Here is a 7,453-nt window from a genome sequence, read left to right as displayed (position 1 = left end):
GTCCCACGACTGATCCCACCGTTGGATAGAGCTAGTCTAGAGGAACATTTTGAGTGGTCACTCGGCCGAATCAGACCAGAAATTTCCGAGCGCGGAGCGTGCAAACTTTTAATATTTACCCGGTTTATTTGACGTTTGTTGATTTTTTTCTCAGGAATTCATCAAAATAGTCCCACGACTAATCTCACCGTTGGATAGAGCTTGTCTAGAGGAACATTTTGAGTGGTCACACGGCCGAATCAGACCAGAAATTTCCGAGCGCGGAGCGTGCAATCTTTTAATATTTACCTGGTTTATTTGACGTATGTCTACTCCTATCTCTGGAATTCATCAAAATAGTCCCACGACTAATCCCACCGTTGGTTAGAGCTTGTCTAGAGGAACATTTTGAGTGGTCACACGGCCGAATCAGACCAGAAATTTCCGAGCGCGGAGCGTGCAATCTTTTAATATTTACCCGGTTTATTTGACGTGTGTGAATTTTTTTCTCAGGAACTCATCATAATGGTCCCACGACTGATGCCACCGATGGATAGAGCTTGTCTAGAGGAACATTTTGAGTGGTCACACGGCCGAATCCGACCAGAAATTTCCGAGCGCGGAGCGTGCAAACTTTTAATATTTACCCGATTTATTTGACGTGTGTGAATTTTTTTCTCAGTAATTCATCAAAATAGTCCCACGACTGATACCACCGTTGGTTAGAGCTTGTCTAGAGGAACATTTTGAGTGGTCACTCGGCCGAATCGGACCAGAAATTTCCGAGCGCGGAGCGTGCAAACTTTTAATATTTACCCGGTTTATTTGACGTGTGTGAATTTTTTTCTCAGGAATTCATCAAAATAGTCCCACGACTGATCCCACCGTTGGATAGAGCTAGTCTAGAGGAACATTTTGAGTGGTCACTCGGCCGAATCAGACCAGAAATTTCCGAGCGCGGAGCGTGCAAACTTTTAATATTTACCCGGTTTATTTGACGTTTGTTGATTTTTTTCTCAGGAATTCATCAAAATAGTCCCACGACTAATCTCACCGTTGGATAGAGCTTGTCTAGAGGAACATTTTGAGTGGTCACACGGCCGAATCAGACCAGAAATTTCCGAGCGCGGAGCGTGCAATCTTTTAATATTTACCTGGTTTATTTGACGTATGTCTACTCCTATCTCTGGAATTCATCAAAATAGTCCCACGACTAATCCCACCGTTGGTTAGAGCTTGTCTAGAGGAACATTTTGAGTGGTCACACGGCCGAATCAGACCAGAAATTTCCGAGCGCGGAGCGTGCAATCTTTTAATATTTACCCGGTTTATTTGACGTGTGTGAATTTTTTTCTCAGGAACTCATCATAATGGTCCCACGACTGATGCCACCGATGGATAGAGCTTGTCTAGAGGAACATTTTGAGTGGTCACACGGCCGAATCCGACCAGAAATTTCCGAGCGCGGAGCGTGCAAACTTTTAATATTTACCCGATTTATTTGACGTGTGTGAATTTTTTTCTCAGTAATTCATCAAAATAGTCCCACGACTGATGCCACCGTTGGATAGAGCTTGTCTAGAGGAACATTTTGAGTGGTCACACGGCCGAATCCGACCAGAAATTTCCGAGCGCGGAGCGTGCAAACTTTTAATATTTACCCGATTTATTTGACGTGTGTGAATTTTTTTCTCAGTAATTCATCAAAATAGTCCCACGACTGATGCCACCGTTGGATAGAGCTAGTCTAGAGGAACATTTTGAGTGGTCACTCGGCCGAATCGGACCAGAAATTTCCGAGCGCGGAGCATGCAAACTTTTAATATTTACCCGGTTTATTTGACCTATGTCTACTCCTATCTCTGGAAGTCATCAAAATAGTCCCACGACTGATCCCACCGTTGGATAGAGCTTGTCTAGAGGAACATGCTGAGTGGACACACGGCCGAATCGGACCAGAAATTTCCGAGCGCGGAGCATGCACTCTTTTAATATTTACCCGGTTTATTTGACGTATGTCTACTCCTATCTCTGGAATTCATCAAAATAGTCCGACGACTGATACCACCGTTGGTTAGAGCTTGTCTAGAGGAACATTTTGAGTGGTGACTCGGCCGAATCGGACCAGAAATTTCCGAGCGCGGAGCGTGCAAACTTTTAATATTTACCCGGTTTATTTGACGTGTGTGAATTTTTTTCTCAGGAATTCATCAAAATAGTCCCACGACTGATCCCACCGTTGGATAGAGCTAGTCTAGAGGAACATTTTGAGTGGTCACTCGGCCGAATCAGACCAGAAATTTCCGAGCGCGGAGCGTGCAAACTTTTAATATTTACCCGGTTTATTTGACGTTTGTTGATTTTTTTCTCAGGAATTCATCAAAATAGTCCCACGACTAATCTCACCGTTGGATAGAGCTTGTCTAGAGGAACATTTTGAGTGGTCACACGGCCGAATCAGACCAGAAATTTCCGAGCGCGGAGCGTGCAATCTTTTAATATTTACCCGGTTTATTTGACCTATGTCTACTCCTATCTCTGGAAGTCATCAAAATAGTCCCACGACTGATCCCACCGTTGGATAGAGCTTGTCTAGAGGAACATACTGAGTGGACACACGGCCGAATCGGACCAGAAATTTCCGAGCGCGGAACGTGCAAACTTTTAATATTTACCCGGTTTATTTGACGTGTGTGAATTTTTTTCTCAGTAATTCATCAAAATAGTCCCACATCTGATCCCACCGTTGGATAGAGCTTGTCTAGAGGAACATTTTGAGTGGTCACTCGGCCGAATCGGACCACAAATTTCCGAGCGCGGAACGTGCAAACTTTTAATACTTACCCGGTTTATTTGACGTGTGTGAATTTTTTTCTCAGGAATTCATCTAAATAATCCCACGACTGATCACACCGTTGGATAGAGCTAGTCTAGAGGAACATTTTGAGTGGTCACACGGCCGAATCCGACCAGAAATTTCCGAGCGCGGAGCGTGCAAACTTTTAATATTTACCCGATTTATTTGACGTGTGTGAATTTTTTTCTCAGTAATTCATCAAAATAGTCCCACGACTGATGCCACCGTTGGATAGAGCTTGTCTAGAGGAACATTTTGAGTGGTAACTCGGCGGAATCAGACCAGAAATTTCCGATCGCGGAGCGTGCAAACTTTTAATATTTACCCGGTTTATTTGACGTGTGTGAATTTTTTTCTCAGGAATTCATCAAAATAATCCCACGACTGATCCCACCGTTGGATAGAGCTAGTCTAGAGGAACATTTTGAGTGGTCACACGGCCGAATCCGACCAGAAATTTCCGAGCGCGGAGCGTGCAAACTTTTAATATTTACCCGATTTATTTGACGTGTGTGAATTTTTTTCTCAGTAATTCATCAAAATAGTCCCACGACTGATGCCACCGTTGGATAGAGCTTGTCTAGAGGAACATTTTGAGTGGTCACACGGCCGAATCCGACCAGAAATTTCCGAGCGCGGAGCGTGCAAACTTTTAATATTTACCCGATTTATTTGACGTGTGTGAATTTTTTTCTCAGTAATTCATCAAAATAGTCCCACGACTGATGCCACCGTTGGATAGAGCTAGTCTAGAGGAACATTTTGAGTGGTCACACGGCCGAATCCGACCAGAAATTTCCGATCGCGGAGCGTGCAAACTTTTAATACTTACCCGGTTTATTTGACGTGTGTGAATTTTTTTCTCAGGAATTCATCTAAATAATCCCACGACTGATCACACCGTTGGATAGAGCTAGTCTAGAGGAACATTTTGAGTGGTCACACGGCCGAATCCGACCAGAAATTTCCGAGCGCGGAGCGTGCAAACTTTTAATATTTACCCGATTTATTTGACGTGTGTGAATTTTTTTCTCAGTAATTCATCAAAATAGTCCCACGACTGATGCCACCGTTGGATAGAGCTTGTCTAGAGGAACATTTTGAGTGGTAACTCGGCGGAATCAGACCAGAAATTTCCGATCGCGGAGCGTGCAAACTTTTAATATTTACCCGGTTTATTTGACGTGTGTGAATTTTTTTCTCAGTAATTCATCAAAATAGTCCCACGACTGATGCCACCGTTGGATAGAGCTTGTCTAGAGGAACATTTTGAGTGGTCACACGGCCGAATCCGACCAGAAATTTCCGAGCGCGGAGCGTGCAAACTTTTAATATTTACCCGATTTATTTGACGTGTGTGAATTTTTTTCTCAGTAATTCATCAAAATAGTCCCACGACTGATGCCACCGTTGGATAGAGCTAGTCTAGAGGAACATTTTGAGTGGTCACTCGGCCGAATCGGACCAGAAATTTCCGAGCGCGGAGCATGCAAACTTTTAATATTTACCCGGTTTATTTGACCTATGTCTACTCCTATCTCTGGAAGTCATCAAAATAGTCCCACGACTGATCCCACCGTTGGATAGAGCTTGTCTAGAGGAACATGCTGAGTGGACACACGGCCGAATCGGACCAGAAATTTCCGAGCGCGGAGCATGCACTCTTTTAATATTTACCCGGTTTATTTGACGTATGTCTACTCCTATCTCTGGAATTCATCAAAATAGTCCGACGACTGATACCACCGTTGGTTAGAGCTTGTCTAGAGGAACATTTTGAGTGGTGACTCGGCCGAATCGGACCAGAAATTTCCGAGCGCGGAGCGTGCAAACTTTTAATATTTACCCGGTTTATTTGACGTGTGTGAATTTTTTTCTCAGGAATTCATCAAAATAGTCCCACGACTGATCCCACCGTTGGATAGAGCTAGTCTAGAGGAACATTTTGAGTGGTCACTCGGCCGAATCAGACCAGAAATTTCCGAGCGCGGAGCGTGCAAACTTTTAATATTTACCCGGTTTATTTGACGTTTGTTGATTTTTTTCTCAGGAATTCATCAAAATAGTCCCACGACTAATCTCACCGTTGGATAGAGCTTGTCTAGAGGAACATTTTGAGTGGTCACACGGCCGAATCAGACCAGAAATTTCCGAGCGCGGAGCGTGCAATCTTTTAATATTTACCCGGTTTATTTGACCTATGTCTACTCCTATCTCTGGAAGTCATCAAAATAGTCCCACGACTGATCCCACCGTTGGATAGAGCTTGTCTAGAGGAACATACTGAGTGGACACACGGCCGAATCGGACCAGAAATTTCCGAGCGCGGAGCGTGCAAACTTTTAATATTTACCCGATTTATTTGACGTGTGTGAATTTTTTTCTCAGTAATTCATCAAAATAGTCCCACGTCTGATCCCACCGTTGGATAGAGCTTGTCTAGAGGAACATTTTGAGTGGTCACTCGGCCGAATCGGACCAGAAATTTCCGAGCGCGGAACGTGCAAACTTTTAATATTTACCCGGTTTATTTGACGTGTGTGAATTTTTTTCTCAGGAATTCATCTAAATAATCCCACGACTGATCACACCGTTGGATAGAGCTAGTCTAGAGGAACATTTTGAGTGGTCACACGGCCGAATCCGACCAGAAATTTCCGAGCGCGGAGCGTGCAAACTTTTAATATTTACCCGATTTATTTGACGTGTGTGAATTTTTTTCTCAGTAATTCATCAAAATAGTCCCACGACTGATGCCACCGTTGGATAGAGCTTGTCTAGAGGAACATTTTGAGTGGTAACTCGGCGGAATCAGACCAGAAATTTCCGATCGCGGAGCGTGCAAACTTTTAATATTTACCCGGTTTATTTGACGTGTGTGAATTTTTTTCTCAGGAATTCATCAAAATAATCCCACGACTGATCCCACCGTTGGATAGAGCTAGTCTAGAGGAACATTTTGAGTGGTCACTCGGCCGAATCGGACCAGAAATTTCCGAGCGCGGAGCATGCAAACTTTTAATATTTACCCGGTTTATTTGACCTATGTCTACTCCTATCTCTGGAAGTCATCAAAATAGTCCACGACTGATCCCACCGTTGGATAGAGCTTGTCTAGAGGAACATACTGAGTGGACACACGGCCGAATCGGACCAGAAATTTCCGAGCGCGGAGCGTGCAAACTTTTAATATTTACCCGATTTATTTGACGTGTGTGAATTTTTTTCTCAGGAATTCATCAAAATAATCCCACGACTGATCCCACCGTTGGATAGAGCTAGTCTAGAGGAACATTTTGAGTGGTCACTCGGCCGAATCGGACCAGAAATTTCCGAGCGCGGAGCATGCAAACTTTTAATATTTACCCGGTTTATTTGACCTATGTCTACTCCTATCTCTGGAAGTCATCAAAATAGTCCACGACTGATCCCACCGTTGGATAGAGCTTGTCTAGAGGAACATACTGAGTGGACACACGGCCGAATCGGACCAGAAATTTCCGAGCGCGGAGCGTGCAAACTTTTAATATTTACCCGATTTATTTGACGTGTGTGAATTTTTTTCTCAGGAATTCATCAAAATAATCCCACGACTGATCCCACCGTTGGATAGAGCTAGTCTAGAGGAACATTTTGAGTGGTCACTCGGCCGAATCGGACCAGAAATTTCCGAGCGCGGAGCGTGCAAACTTTTAGTATTTATCCGGTTTATTTGACGTGTATGAATTTTTTTCTCAGTAATTCATCAAAATAGTCCCACGTCTGATCCCACCGTTGGATAGAGCTTGTCTAGAGGAACATTTTGAGTGGTCACTCGGCCGAATCGGACCAGAAATTTCCGAGCGCGGAGCATGCAAACTTTTAGTATTTATCCGGTTTATTTGACGTGTATGAATTTTTTTCTCAGTAATTCATCAAAATAGTCCCACGTCTGATCCCACCGTTGGATAGAGCTTGTCTAGAGGAACATTTTGAGTGGTCACTCGGCCGAAGCAGACCAGAAATTTCCGAGCGCGGAGCGTGCAAACTTTTAATATTTACCCGGTTTATTTGACGTGTGTGAATTTTTTTCTCAGGAACTCATCATAATGGTCCCACGACTGATGCCACCGTTGGATAGAGCTAGTCTAGAGGAACATTTTGAGTGGTCACTCGGCCGAATCAGACCAGAAATTTCCGAGCGCGGAGCGTGCAAACTTTTAATATTTACCCGGTTTATTTGACGTTTGTTGATTTTTTTCTCAGGAATTCATCAAAATAGTCCCACGACTAATCTCACCGTTGGATAGAGCTTGTCTAGAGGAACATTTTGAGTGGTCACACGGCCGAATCAGACCAGAAATTTCCGAGCGCGGAGCGTGCAATCTTTTAATATTTACCTGGTTTATTTGACGTATGTCTACTCCTATCTCTGGAAGTCATCAAAATAGTCCCACGACTAATCCCACCGTTGGTTAGAGCTTGTCTAGAGGAACATTTTGAGTGGTTACTCGGCCGAATCGGACCAGAAATTTCCGAGCGCGGAGCGTGCAAACTTTTAATATTTACCCGGTTTATTTGACGTTTGTTGATTTTTTTCTCAGGAATTCATCAAAATAGTCCCACGACTAATCTCAC

Source organism: Euwallacea similis, unplaced genomic scaffold, assembly GCF_039881205.1.
Source record: "Euwallacea similis isolate ESF13 unplaced genomic scaffold, ESF131.1 scaffold_60, whole genome shotgun sequence".
Classification (NCBI taxonomy): Eukaryota; Metazoa; Arthropoda; class Insecta; order Coleoptera; family Curculionidae; genus Euwallacea; species Euwallacea similis.
This window is presented reverse-complemented; position numbering follows the sequence as displayed.